General features: G+C 48.6%; 1 pseudogene; it reads right to left on the minus strand.

Moving 5' to 3' along the window:
- Window positions 1–7,016: 7,016 nt before the first annotated feature.
- On the minus strand, window positions 7,017–11,255 carry LOC125540228 (annotated as a pseudogene).
- Window positions 11,256–15,052: the final 3,797 nt, after the last annotated feature.

Below are 15,052 nucleotides of genomic sequence, written 5' to 3' on the forward strand. Positions count from 1 at the left end.
GAGGTCCGGCTGAAATAGCAATAGCGTATCGTCCGCATATTGCAAATGTGATACCCCCCCTGGGATGACGTGTCCGAACACCCCTTTGATGTGCCCGGCTTCCACCGCTTTCCGCAACATTGCTACCAGCGCATCCGCGACAAAGTTGAACAAGATCGGTGACATGGGATCACCTTGGCGTAAGCCACGCTTGTTCCTGAAGAAGTTCCCTACTTCTCCATTTACCGAGACCGCAGTTTGGCCCCCGGAGACCAATTGCATGACTCGATGCACCCACGCCGATGAGAAGCCTCGGCTATTAAGGATTTATCAGAGAAAATCCCAATTAACGCGGTCGTAAGCCTTCTCGAAATCTAACTTGAGAAGGATCGCAGGTTCTGGCGTGCGTTTGAGCTCGTGGAGGGTCTCTTGTAAGGCTAACGGTCCCTCCAAAATATTCCTACCGCGGATGAATGCCGATTGCGCACGACTAATGGTACGATGGGCGATCGGTGTGAGTCGAGTAGCGCAGCCTTTAGCACATATTTTGAAAGGTATGTTAATGAGCGCAATGGGTCTGTACTAGCGAATGTTGTCCGCACCAGGTACTTTCGGAATTAGCGACAGCACACCGAAATTGAGCCGCGCTATGTCGACAAAACTTTGCATGAAGCCATTGCACACCTCGAAAATGGGTTCGCGCAGCAAAGGCCAAAAATGTTTGAACATTGACACCGGCCACCCGTCCGGCCCCGGGGCCGTGTCGGATTTCATGCCCTGGAGTGCGTTGTCAATCTCCTCCGGTAGGAAAGCGAGCTCCAGCCCCTCGTTTCCGCTATCGAGCACCCGTTGAGAAGGAAGCCAAACATCCGCACGCAAACGTGCTCGCTGGGCCTCCTCCGTCCCCATCAGACCTATATAAAAGTCGTAGATGTGACGGGAAATCTCCGATTGTTGAAGAAGGAGCCCCTGCTCCGTCTGCAACCTGAGAATCGAACATTTCCTGCGGCGGCCATTCGCGTACGCGTGGAAGTACTTCGTGTTCGCATCACCCTTGAGCGTCCACTTGAGGCCTCCCCTACGCCTCCAGTATTCCTCCTCGGCACGAAACAGAGCTTCGACTTGCCCCTCTAGGGCATATCGCCGCGCCCATTCTTGCTCAGAGAAAGGGTGCGTGTCCGCCTGACCGTCGAGATGAGCTATCTCTTCAATGAGCCTTTCCCTCAGGATCTTATCGTCGCGACCCTGGTTCGCGCCCCACCCCTTAAGGCTTGCACGCAGGCGGCCCCTACCACAGTCCAGAACTCCAAAGGGCCTCGTTGCTGGCCTGTGAGTTGGACACATCTCTGCCACCTCTCCCTGAAGATGGTGTCAAAATTCGGTACCTCGAACCATGTTGTTTTAAAGTAGAAACGCGGGCTGCGACACACTCTATCCTCCCCAGAAGACAAGATTAGCGGAACATGGTCCGACCCAATCCTTGTTTCAGCAAGGAGTGAGCACAAGGGGAACAGAACTTCCCAGTCCGGAGACATGAAAGCTCGATCCAGCACGGATCGCACTGGGGCTAGTTGCTTGTTAGTCCAAGTGTATCTTGCCCCTGATCTAGTCACTTCCCTAAGTGCCATAGATGCGATCGAATTGTTGAACATGGCCACCCTTGGCCAGTTGATGTTGTCGTTGTTTTTGTCCGCCCCTGAACGGATTAGATTGAAATCTCCCCCCACCATTAGCGGGATCTGAGCAGCCGAAAAGGCCATCACATTGGCTTCAAGTTCTCCTAGGAACGCAGCCGAACGTGAATGATCTGCAGGTCCGTAGACTTGCACGATCGCGAGCTCGCGAAGCGACGCTCGCACGCGGAACTTGGCCGCAATGAAAAAGGTGCCACTCTCCTAGTGCAGCACCTCGTACGTGGCAGTGCTTAGGCCAAGCAACATGCCACCCGAGTGGCCGTTGGCCGTACTATGATACCAAGCGAAACGCTCTAAGGGATCAATCGCTAAGATATCTTGATGTCTGAACTCAGACTTGATCGTTTCCTGGAGCCCTACGATATCTATCGTTTCTTTCCTAATGTACTCCCTTAGTTGGGTGCGCCGACCCGAGTGGCCGAAGCCACGAATATTCCATAGGAGTGCACGCATCTATACGACACGATTGCGCAGGCGCACCCCCCTGGATGTGATCGCCTTGGCCACACATCTCGCCCTGCCGCGGCGAGGCGAGGGAGGAGCATCAACCCCTGTGCTGTCTCCTCGCCGGGCCGGGTCGTTAGCGCTGTCGAGGCCTCAACCTCCAGTGCCAAACGATCCGCATGTTGCACAGCCACCGCTGCTAGCGCCGGTTGCGCCAATTCCTTTGCGCGAATCAACGAGATAAGCTCGCTCATCTCACCTCCTCCCGTTGGTTCCACCCCACTCTCCCCCAAAACCTCGCTCAAATGCTCGTCCGAAAAGGAGTCAAGAATCGTAAAGAGGGGCATGGGATTACCTGAGATTTCCAGATTTTTCTGTGCTTGGAGGAGTTGGGCGCGTTGAAGCGACGACAAGTTGCCCTTGGCGCCCTTAGCACGCGCACTGGCCCGCACGGGGCCGCCTGCCCGTCCACCACCGCCTTGGAGCGCTTGGCCTTCGGGACGGGCGCCGTCATGGGCGTCTCCAGCGCGACTGTAGCGGAGGCAGGCACGGCCAGCGCCATCACCGCCTGACGCGGCGTCGCCTACGCCCCCAAACTCTCCGTTGCACGCCCAGCCTCCACGGTCACCTTGCGCACCGCCACCTTCTTGATCTGCTTCGTCGCGCCAATCTTGCTGCCGCTGCGACCACCTTGGGAAGGAGAACGCGAGGGGGGAGTCAAGAGCTTCGGGTCCGCAGACGCCGCAGGGGAATTGCCCGTCGGCTCCGCCAGCAGCAAAGAATCCATCGCTGCCTCCATCCGCACCGGAGGAGACGTGACCGAGCCCATATTGGAGCCGTACTGGTTCGGGATGGAGAGCTCCATCTCCGACGACCCTCCCGCCAGAGAATTCTCCACCTGGGGCTGCAGCTCGCAAGCCCGCGCCCCGCCGATGTCGGTGATGCCCAGCTTGTCCCACGCCGCCGTGTCGATGGAGTTGTCCTCCATGCTTGCGTCAGGCTCCTTGTCGCCATCCTTGTCGCCGTCGCGGCCCTTCCCGTCCGGGCCCTTGCCGTGAGGGGGGGGGGGGGGGGGGGGGGGGGCGGGCGCCGCGGGCTGCTCCGGGGGGATCTCCGGGTCGATGGAAATGTTGTAGCCTTCATTGTTGAACCAGATCTGGACTGACTCGCGAAGCTTGCGAGGATTGCGGCAAGCAAAGTGCATGCGGACCGGCCCTGGGCGGAGCAGAGATTCCTCATCGACCAGCAGAGGGCGGCCGAGCATGATGGTCGCCGCCATGAGCCTTTCTGAGCACCGATGCTTGGGGGGAATCCCACCTAACTTGACCCACACCTCTGGCATCTCCATCCCCTTGGGCGCGTCGAGGACCGCGTTGCGTATGTCCACCATGAGATCGTTGAGGGACAGGAAGAGCTTGCCGCTCCTAGTGGCCATCCGAAGCATTGCTGGATCTGGGAAGACCACCGAGAAGGCCCCGCCTTCGAGAGGGGAGATCTGCCAATCCCACTCGCCCTCAAAGAGATGTTGCAGCTCCGCCTCGAGGATCTGAAGGGAGAGCGCTCCGGAAGGCATGGAGAGCACCGCCGTGTTGGCCCCCAGCTGGACTGGGGCCTCCTCCCGCGCGTCGACTGGAAACTGGAGGCAGAAGAATCCCTTGCCGGCAATGGCGTGGCCCATGGTCTGGAGAAGCAGAGGCTTGCCGCGGGATGGGCACTGCTCCGAGGTGTGCCCCTCCTTGCTGCACACCACACAAAGCGGCTGGAAGGTGCACAGGCTCTGGAAATGGCATGTGCGGCCGCACTTGAAGCACTCTGGGCCACCCGCATCTTCGACTGGGATCGGCTCCTCCTGCGTGCCCTTGGACGAGCCCGGCGCCTCAGATCTGGGCGGGAGGGGAGGCTTGGTAGCCGCCGCCCCCGCAGGCTTGGACTACTGCTTCTTCGCGAGCGAGTCGCCGGCGCGGTCGCCGCCCTGAGCTGCCAACTGCCCCTTGCGCTTGATCTCGAGGCCTTTCTTCCTGTATTCTTCCTTTTTCTTCTTCTTCCGTTCCTGCTCCTTGAGCCACCATGCGGGCGGCGGCCCCCAACCGCCCTCGTCGTCGGCGCGCCCACGGGTGCGGTCCCGTGGCGGCTCCATGGGTGGTTTCTCCCCTCGGCGGTCGGGCTTGGAGCCCATGGACACCACTTCGGCGAAGGAACGAAGTAAGGGTGGGGGAGGTGGAGTGGGGTGGAGGAAGCGAGCGGAGTGACCGAATCGCCGCACCTCCGAATTGGAGGCAGGAAACCCTAGTGTGATGTCTAGGGTTGCACGGGGGAGCCAAAGCCATTTATATGGCTGCGCGGTGTGGGCCGGCGTTGGCAGGCCTTGCACTCCCGGGCCGGACTGGGCCACGGGCACGGGCGAGGCCCCCTGCGACCCTGGCACATACGTACCCCTTGGCTGGGCCAGCAGACGTGGCGGCCCCGCAGGAGGCCCGCCAGACACCTCAGCAGGCCGGCCCAGCCCACCACTTGGCGCTTTGTCCCCAACCCTAGAGAGAGGCGACCCCGAACCCGTCGGCGTCGCCGCCTTCGCGCCGCCGCCGCCACCGCAGGGCATGGGCGGCGAAGGTCTGAGGGACAGCCCCGCGGCGTCCGCACCAGGACAACCACGCCCTTCACGCGTCGGAGAGGCGCGCGGCGCTCTTGCCGCAGCCAGAGAAAGCCGTCGTGAGCCACGACCACCGGGCGCAAAAGCACGCCGGCGCCCGGCCTTGAAGGAACCCCCGAGCTCCTCCGCGCGCGCCACAAACTCCCCAATGGAGCAGGCCGCACGCACGCCTGCCGCAGGATCCGGCTCAGCGCACACCTCATTTTCCTCCTCGTTGTCGGAAATCTCCTCTGCCAGAGCCCAAAAGCGGCTCCCCGACCCCCGGGCCACTCTCAGGGAGATGCCGGCCGTCCTCCTGAACTCCGCCGGAGCCGCCACCGCTCTGTCCCGCTCCGGGGCCTGAGCAACGCCGCTAGGGCCGCCGGAGGCAGAGACAAGCGCGGAATCGCCGCCCCCGTCGCCCGAGACTGCTGGCCGTACAGGAGCCGTTGGGTCGCCCATCAGTGTTCCACCGCTTTCTCTTCCATTTAGAGGAGCACAGCCACAACGACATTGTCCTCCATAGCGGGCGGCAGAGTGTGCTATTTGCATGAACGACGCCTCAGTGATTAAATGCTCTGGGACGAGGGATGTAGAAGGTTTATAAGCATCAAGGGCCGACTAGGAAGCCAAGGGAAAGTATATTTGGGCTGTACCATAGGAGACTGGGCGAAGGGGAGCATTGCCGGAGATGGAGAGGATGGAGACAGGAGATGCAGCTTATGCGTGCACGAGTGAGTGGCTGAGATGCCGCGGCGGTGAATGTGCGCGATGTCGACGTCACATGGAGAAGGAATGATAGGAAAGGATCATAGCCACACTACACCTCATTCCGCCGAGACTGCTATCGGTGAGAGAGAGACGGGGAGGGACGATAATTTTTTTTCCTTTTTCTTTGTTAGGGTCCACGTGTAAGTGATACATGGACAGGGGTGGGAGATAGTTTTCTTTCTTTCTTTTCTTTCCAAGGTGGGTCCCACTTAGTATAAGGGACATGTCAGCAACAACCCAGAAAATAGAGAGGGATACAAACATCCATAAAACGTCTCGTGGACGGTCAAAACCCTTTGACTGAATGGTAACTGCACAAAAGGGCATCCTATATATATCAAAGAAATTCATCTTCACTATCTTATTTATCTTACATGCAGCCTATCCACATCATCAGGTCGGTCCATCATATAAAAATGATTTCCCACTAACTATTCGTGCCCATGCTTCTACTAACTCTTCATGCATGAAACCTAGCTACGACAAATAACCATTAACTATTTTTTGCACGCACTCTCAAGCAGCCACATCATCCAATATTTTTTTTTGTTATTTGTATATGTCTCAACATCATCTAATCCACTGCAGATGTCTAGCTCAAGTCCCCATCCAACCATTTGGTTAGACTTCACGTGTTATTAATGCAAAATTGGACTCATGGTCAAGAAGACAAGAACTTCAACGAGAGGTACTCTTAAGATAAGTTCATGATGGTTCAAGATCAAGAAACCCCTCCCTGACTATACCCAGCGACCATGACATCGTTAGGTTAAAAACTGTATTTATACAGTAATAATGTATCTAATAACTTGGTGATCTCTTTGCAAATTTTATCTTACATTTTCCATAATGGTGAGAATAAGCAAGAACTCAAAATAACCTATTCACAATTTCAATTTCCATTTTCTTTATATACCATTACAGTTAAAACGAATAACAGCCTACAAATTCAAACAGAAAATAAGTAAGATACATCAGATAAAAAAAAAGAACAACTGAAAACAAGTAACAAGCATCACTGGTAAAATGACAATATAAAAGGAGGGTAGGAGGCATACAATGGATTAGAAGTTTCAAATGCATTATGCGAAAAGAATAGAATTGAACTGCATACTATTTTTTTCACAAAAATAACATCAATTGCATGCGATTAGAACAGAATAGTTATCTGCGCTTACCAACGCACATTATGACTTTTGTTTTCTAACTAAATTCATGGGATCAGAGTAGTTCCTTGTAACAAACAAAATTATATTTCTCTATTTAGTTGTAACAATATTTCGAATAATCACATCTAGCATGTACAATACACCAAGGTATAACATTCAACCATGAGTTTCAGTCACTGCTCCAAGCTGGGAGGAACTCCAAGCTGAGGAAATCGTTGCACTGTTCTCCAACTTGCGTTTTTTCCTAGAAAAAATATGCATTTGTTAGAATACTGAAAACAAGCTAAAAACAGTGCGTATGATTTATATATTGTCCATTTTAGGGAATCACTACCTTCTCTCAAAATGGCGCGGAAGTTTTTCGGTATCGGCAAGAGCTTTCTCTTGCTCCTCTTGATCATACTTCGGTAAAACATTTGATGGATTGTTGGGAAACTGAACAAGGCATAAAACACATGCATCAGTAATAGTATGAAACAGAACTAAAATGCACTTCATGCTGAAACAGCATCTAACATGCAACATGAGGCGGGGTTAGAAACAAAATGGAACAATGATCACAGGATTACATTTTGATGCCGGGACACAAGTTTGGGTAGAACTGGTCTTCCAAAGTTCTCAAGGAATTGAAAGAGCGAGTTGTCTTGATCTCTTGAATAAATTATGCACAACTGCAAGTAAGCCAAAATAGCAGGATTATCAATTATGCATGCCCAAGTATCTGAGACGAATGGTTGAGACTGCTTATCCATTTTCGGATACTTTTTCCAGTGTCAACTAAACGGATTTACAATGATCCACAAAAGAAAGATAAGTAGGTCAGAATTCACGGTCATTATCTCATACTAGATTTAGATTACCTGCTTGATAACTCGGTTTATCACTATATCCAGAGTAAAAAGTTCAACGGACTTTGGCCCAAGAAATTGCAGGCAGAAGTCTTCAAAACTGGAATTATCAATACAATGAGCATGTAGCTTGATGATTTTATCCTTAAACCTGCAACATTCAATGAAGAAGTTGTGATTTTAAAACAAACTCTTACATGGTGAGAAAATGAGCAATTTTGCTTAGATCGTGAACAAGTAAGCATCATGGACGTTACTCTGCATATAATAGATCATCGGCGCATAAACCTCTCGCAGTTTGTAGTCTGTCATATAAAATCTGCCATACAAGGAAAAATAAATAAACTTCTTTTGGAAAAACATATCACAATAGGTGCAAAAGAAAACTAAGGTCTGTTGAGTTCCAACAAACAACTTCTAAAACAAAAGCAGAGAGCTCAAGATGAACACCTGGTAAAGCCTGCGAAGCACAATGAGAAAACAACAAGTGCCTCCTTTCACACCACGCAGTTTAGCTGATGTTCTGGAGTGTTGACTTGATTCATGCTGCTTCTCATGTTTGTTTCCATGGTCACGAGTACTAGGTTCAGAAGTATCGATTATACGACAACCAGAGCTCAACCCATCTATACCGGAAGTGCCAACATCACAACTTACTGGTTCTTTTCTGGCACCAAGCATGACATCCGACTCAATGATTTCTGGTTCGGGCATTAAATCACTCTCCTGATCAATGTCTTGGCCAAAACCATCGTGTGAAGAGCTCAAGTCGTTAGAATTTTTCTTTAGGAATTCCCCTCTCTGAAATGAAAATCGTCAGCATGCAAGTTAGTTTTACTCGACCTTGGATACTAAGCAATTTCTTCAAAGTTAGAGATTATTATTTTTGGAACAAGAGAATCAGAAATACAGAATGCTATACCTTGGAAGATGAAGAAAGCTTAGTGGCAGGCAAAGCATCAGGTATGCTACTGAGAAAATCTTTGCTGGTGCGGCAATGTTCACAAGCTTTTGCGGGAGCTACAGTTTCCTTAGATGAAGGCCATAGACAATGAGCAGAAAGAAATGGATGTACTATTTTCGCCCAATTCATCACCTGCTTCTCTTCAGAGGCACATGCAGCGGATAGTATACTGCTTATGTCCTTGTGCATGTCTGTATCAGCATATTTATCTCCAGCATTCGACGTGTCTGTATCAGCATATTTATCTCCAGCATTCGACATGGCTGTATCAGCAGCATATTTATCTCCAGCATTCGACATGTCTGTATCAGCATTTTTATCTCTAGCTTTCAAATTCTTTTTATTGATCTCATTTGCTTCCGCCAGCAATGCTGAAAGGGAGACATGTATGAAAATGACTCAGAACAAAAAAAATGGGAAGACTTTGTTGAGTACATGGCTCAATGCAGGATCTAGGTCCAGCAGTGCCTAATACTACTATTTAAATTATGGGACAGGGAGAAAATTGAAAAATACCTTTTTGGCTCATCCTCTTTGCATCCAATTGTTTGAAAGAGAGGCCACGATGATCAAGCGATCTGTAGTAATTTTTGGCAATAACTTGTGAGTGCGCCTTATGCAAATATGAGCGCGCCTCCGATAAATCTTCTACCTTCTGCTTTAAACGAGAAAGTAGAACAGCAAGAACAGAACTAGTATTCGGACTCTCCAACAGATCATCAAGATCAAGATCATCATCATATAGTTTTTCAATGCACCTCCGGTGTAGAGCTTTGAACAAGAAAAAAAAAGTTTATTAACTGAATAAAGAGGCTCATCCTTCTAAATATATATTAAGGCCAGTGTATCATTCTTACGAGTTAAATGCTCGCTTATCTTCAAATGGCTGCCAGCACGAGTTTGGAGATTGGCAATAAGGTCAGCAGTCGCACGAAACCGGTGTAATAGCATGTCACTCTCAAACCTTAAAAAGAAAAAGGGCATTATGAAAACCACTCTTCCTGATAGCTGAACGAATATAACAAAGACTGAAGAGCAAAACAAATTAGCCACTGGGTACATACATGTCTTCTTCACAGTAGAAAATGTTTGTCTCATAACCATTTATAGTTTTGTGCTTAGAGCTTTCCATCCCAGATACAGAACAAACCAAAGTATCGTTGAGAATAGACCTCCCCAGATTGGTCCAATAACTTGAATGAAGAGTTAACTGTGATCAAGAACGAGTATGTTTTGGATTAGTCCAGTAGTAATTTTCAGGAAACACATGGGTTTGTAGGAATTTACATTATCTGGCAGCAGGTAATAGCTAGGAGTGCAAGCTCGTTCGAGCTTCTTGGGATCAACTTCTGGGGGCAATTCCTGAGCTTTTGAGGAATTCCAGTCTGGCAAGGGTTTAACCTTGTCTTCCTCATCCTCTTCGGCGTGAGACAATTCTCCGTAACCTATCAGAGATGAATACATATATGAAGTTACCGATCCTGCTGCAGAACTGCAGTTTGCTAATTGTTATTTCATCTACGAAGGTCAGACATGGCAATGGCGACACTGATGTGTTGGTTAGTAGCTAGGATGCACTTAAGAAAAACAGGTTGAACCATGGAAGGCAAACAAGATTTTGGGGAGTAATTAATAAGAAAAGGGGATAAATATTTGCATTTAGTTATCATAGGTGAATCCTGAAACAAGGAACCTAGGGACTGTTTGCATTCAGAGCAGGAAGGGTTGAAAAACCTTCTTTCATATGGATACCACCCGAGCGGTGATTATCATTTGCTTTAACCTTTACAAAGGCCTGCAAAGGATAACCGAGGAGACAATCATGTCAGATGAGTTCATAATAAACTGAATGATGCCACCTTGATGAGAAAAGGTACCTTCAGGTCTGCAGGGAGAAAATTATCCACAAACTCTTCCAACAACTCAGGACAGTCACGCATGCATCTCCTCACCTACGAAGACAAGGAATTATGAATCAGACACCCTGGTCTTTCCAATCTTCTACAGAGAAATTACTGAAGAATTACTTAGTATACAGTTTCTGAAGAACTAGCAAGTACCTTCTTGTAAACTTTTCGAGGGGTCATGGTCCTGTCCCTGAAATAATCTTGCATGATTTTCAAAAAAGCGGCATAATGATCGGCGCTCATGTTAGGGCATGCCTGCAGTCATTAAGTAATCAAAGATCAAGTTAGCATCAACAGGCGAACAGAAGGAGCAACCATGAGATGTTTTTTTCAGCACCTTCAGTCTGGAAAGAAAATCTATTGGTTTCTGTAGCAAGGGGTTGACAACAACGGCTTCGACATCAGCATCGACAATGCCATTGCCTTGGACGGGGCTACGGCCTTCAGTGAAGTTAAGGAAGCTCTGTTTAACTGTAGCCCAACCCTGAAATAGCTTCAACGCCGTCTCTATGCAGTTTTCAGGGCAGATGTTCCTTATTTCACCATCCGGGTCAGCACTGCAGTTGGGAATTGTATGAATGCAATCAACAAGGAAACCATACCGACATCTGATAGAGACAACTTATTCAGAACATACATACCAGTTTTTCCAAACCTTGGTCATGGCCTTGACGAACTTGCGGTACACGTCGCTGGGGAGGTTGTCTCTAGCAAATAGCAAGCATTGCACGGTCTCCAACATGTATTCTTTTTTCCCCCTTTTGTATCCGTAATTGTCGTCGCCAGCTTCATCGGAAGACGCCATTTACTTTCACTGCTGCTAGCTCTGACGATCAGTCCTGCAAATTAATACTCAAACAACACCTGCTCATCACAAACGAATATGTGTCAAGTGATGGCATATCTGAACTTTGAGACTACGAAAATCTATTATACTGTATTTTCCCTTTTTACGGTGTTCCCATTTCTATTCCTATACACAGAGAACATCTTGTGAAGTGGCGTAGACAGTACATAAAAAAGTAAGTGCTATTTGTAAGCTGACTTGCTACTATCTGACACAACTGTAAATAAAATGTGCAATTAGCCAAAACCTAAATTAATTCCCACTAAATCAATGCCCACGATCGTCGATTTAGAAGACTCACGGTCGCTAGGCCGGCATAGGGATCCTCCGACCAAGTGTATTACAAGTGCTAAAGTGTGTAACAAGTTAATTTCCATTAATCGACACGCAGATCGTCAGCTTGAAACAAGAATCCCTAAAACATCTAGAGGTACTGCTGACATGAGAGTCGGCACCTCATATATATATATATATATATATATCGATGGCCGTCTTAGAAACCACCCAAGCAAGTTGTATACAAGCAGTGCTAAAATGTGCAACAGCCTAATCTCCATTAACCAACACGCACAATCTTGTGCTTAGAAACAAGAACCTCTAATTAAGCAGGCAGGCATATATAGGCACTCATCGTCTAGGAATCTCCAGATAGATGGAAAAGGCAAAGAGGAATTTCAAACATGAAACCCCACTGCACGGTGCACGTACGGCAGCGGATTTGAATTAACCAACGCGCTCGCGTCCATCGGGTGAGCAATTCGAGCAATCAACAACAGACGGGCCGGCGGTACTGGTCGCTGGCGCCGCCGGGAAGAGCACCCGACAGACTCCACCGCGAGCATCTCGGGTGCCCCGGCGCCGGACCGGAGCGCGGGCGCGCGCGGACGGAAGTCAGCCGATCTCCGACGAAAGTTTGAACGGGCAATCAACGGGAACAGGTGATCGAGGGTGGGATCCGGCCGGGCGGGTACGTACCGACGGGGCCGGAGGGAGGGAGCCCTGCCCTGGCTTCGATCTGGAAGGCTCCGATGGCGATGTGGAGGGCGCGGGCGAGGGAAAGGGCCCGGCGGAGGAAGACGATGAGGGGAGAAGCGGCCGGGCTACGTATTTCAGCGCGCCGCGGGTTCTCTGGGGTTTGGGTACGTTTGGGGTCAGATCGGGTCGGTGACCGAGACCGACGCGTCCCAGCCTTTTCTTTTCCTTTTCCTTTGCGGACTGCTATTTTTCTTTCTTAACTCTTTAATCTCATAATATATATATATATATATATAAACACTATTTTGATCACGGGATCAGAATAATATTCTGATCACAATCTGACCTGCCCCGCTACTAGTACGTTGAACTTCCCTGTGAACTAGGTTGAACTTCCGTCAACATTGCCCAAATGGGGCTTGTGATATATCGTTAAAAAGCTATGGACATCAGTATCATGGCCCAACTTAAATTTTTGGCAAAATATAAGCGGTTTAAAAGCAGTTTTGAAAACCGTTTTTTCTTCGCATAAAAAATGTGAATCGTATTTTCGATCGCATTTCTAAACCGTTTATCGGAATGAGGCATATAATATGGCGTTGGAAAGCTGCTGCAAACCCGCTCCTTCCACATGTTGAAAGTTTTCTCTAATTCCTTATGGTTAAAGAGTAATTTGAAAAAACATAAAATTTCGTAAACCGAACAGCTGAGTTCGTTTTTTCGATGTCATTTCTAAACGGCTAATCCAATGGAGGCATATTATACGGTGTTGGAAAGCTTATGAAGATGCGCTGCTTTTTCATCTTGACAATTTTTTTCTAATTTTGAATGGTTTAAGAGTAATTTATAAAATGGTCCAAGTCCTACCGAGTTCGTATTTTCGAGCTAATTTTTTAACCGTGTGTCCGAATGCAGCAAATGATATGGCGTACGAAAGCTTGAACAAATGCGAAACTTTTTTGTATATATTGTTTCTCACAATTCTTTACGGTTTTAAGTCAGTTTTGAAAATGGCGAAAAACGTATTTTCGCTGTAATTTCTACAAACTTTATCGGAATGGGGCAAATAATATACCGCTGAAAAGCTACGGAAAATGCGAAACTTTTTCATGTTGATGGTTTTCTCTGATTCCTAGCCGTTTTCAAGTAATTTCGAAAACGGCGGGATCATGCGTTCTGCCTTTATCGCGAAACAGATTCTTCGAAAATGTACCGCGTGAAGAATCTGAACTTCTCGGCGCGTGTACCTGAACTTCACTCTGTTTTTTACATGATTTTTTTGCTCCTAGGTCTCCATCCACTTCTCGTAACTCTCCATCCATTCACCGGAATTGAGCAGGTGATATACCGATGGAAAGCTGCTGTAAGCACGCAAATTTCCTGTGTTGATCGTTTTTTCATACTCGCGACGATTTTAAAAGTTTTTCATCTCAAATTCATCCAACGTAGTAGTTGAACTTCCAGCTGTTTTCAAGTTGAACTTATGTGACGTATTTTGGATGTCTAAATACACGGTGATCATCTCTCACAAGATTTTTTTGAACTTTTCCTCGCCGAGCACTTGAACTTGTAGCAACCATTTTTTCGTTTATGAGTTGATTTTAAAAGTGCAAAAAATGGCGTTGTGTTTTTAATTTTTTGAACATGTAAATCCTAGGTTTTAATAAACTCCGAACTTCTGTGTTATTTCAATTTGAACTTCACCTTTTTATATTTTGATTAAAGAATTGTATTCGATTTTTATACGAAAAAAATCGAGCATGGAAATATAAGGTGAACCTCTCTCGCAAGGATTTTTGAACCTCCCCGGACAGAGCACTTGAACTTCTTTCAACAAACATTTTAAGCTTTTATACTTTTATTCTCACCTGAAATGCATTCCTTGTCGGGGAACGTAGTAATTTCGAATTTTCCTATGCACACGCAAGATCATGGTGATGCATAGCAACGAGAGGGGAGAGTGTGATCTACGTACACTTGTAGACCGACAGCGGAAGCGTTAGCACAACGCGGTTGATGTAGTCGTACGTCTTCACGGCCCGACCGATCAAGCACCGAAACTACGACACCTCCGAGTTTTAGCACACGTTCAGCTCGATGACGATCCCCGGACTCCGATCCAGCAAAGTGTCGGGGAAGAGTTCCGTCAGCACGACGGCGTGGTGACGATCTTGATGTTTTACCGTCGCAGGGCTTCGCCTAAGCACCGCTATAATATTATCGAGGATTATGGTGGAAGGGGGCACCGCACACGGTTAAGAAAACGATCACGTGGATCAACTTGTGTGTCTAGAGGTGCCCCCTTGCCCCCGTATATAAAGGAGCAAGGGGGAGGAGGCCGGCCCTAGGAGGGGCGCGCCAGGGAGTAGGATTCCTACTCCTAGTTGGAGTAGGTTTCCTCCTTTCCTAGTCCAACTAGGAGAAGGGGGGAAAGGGGGAAAAGGGGAAGGAAGGGAGAGAGGGGCCGCGCCCCAAACCCCTTGTCCAATTCGGACTGGGCTTGGGAGGGGCGCGCGCCACCTCCTGGTCCTTTCCACTAAGGCCCATTAAGGCCCATTGCTTCTTCCTCGTATTCCCGTAACTCCCTGGTACCTTCGAAAATACCCGAATCACTCGGAACCTTTCCGATGTCCGAATATAGTCGTCCAATATATCGATCTTTACGTCTCGACCATTTCGAGACTCCTCGTCATGTCCCCGATCTCATCCGGGACTCCGAACTCCTTCGGTGCATCAAAACTCATAAACTCATAATATAACTATCATCGAAACCTTAAGCGTGCGGACCCTACGGGTTTGAGAACAATGTAGACATGACCGAGACA

Source organism: Triticum urartu, chromosome 1 (assembly GCF_003073215.2).
Source record: "Triticum urartu cultivar G1812 chromosome 1, Tu2.1, whole genome shotgun sequence".
Taxonomy (NCBI): Eukaryota; Viridiplantae; Streptophyta; class Magnoliopsida; order Poales; family Poaceae; genus Triticum; species Triticum urartu.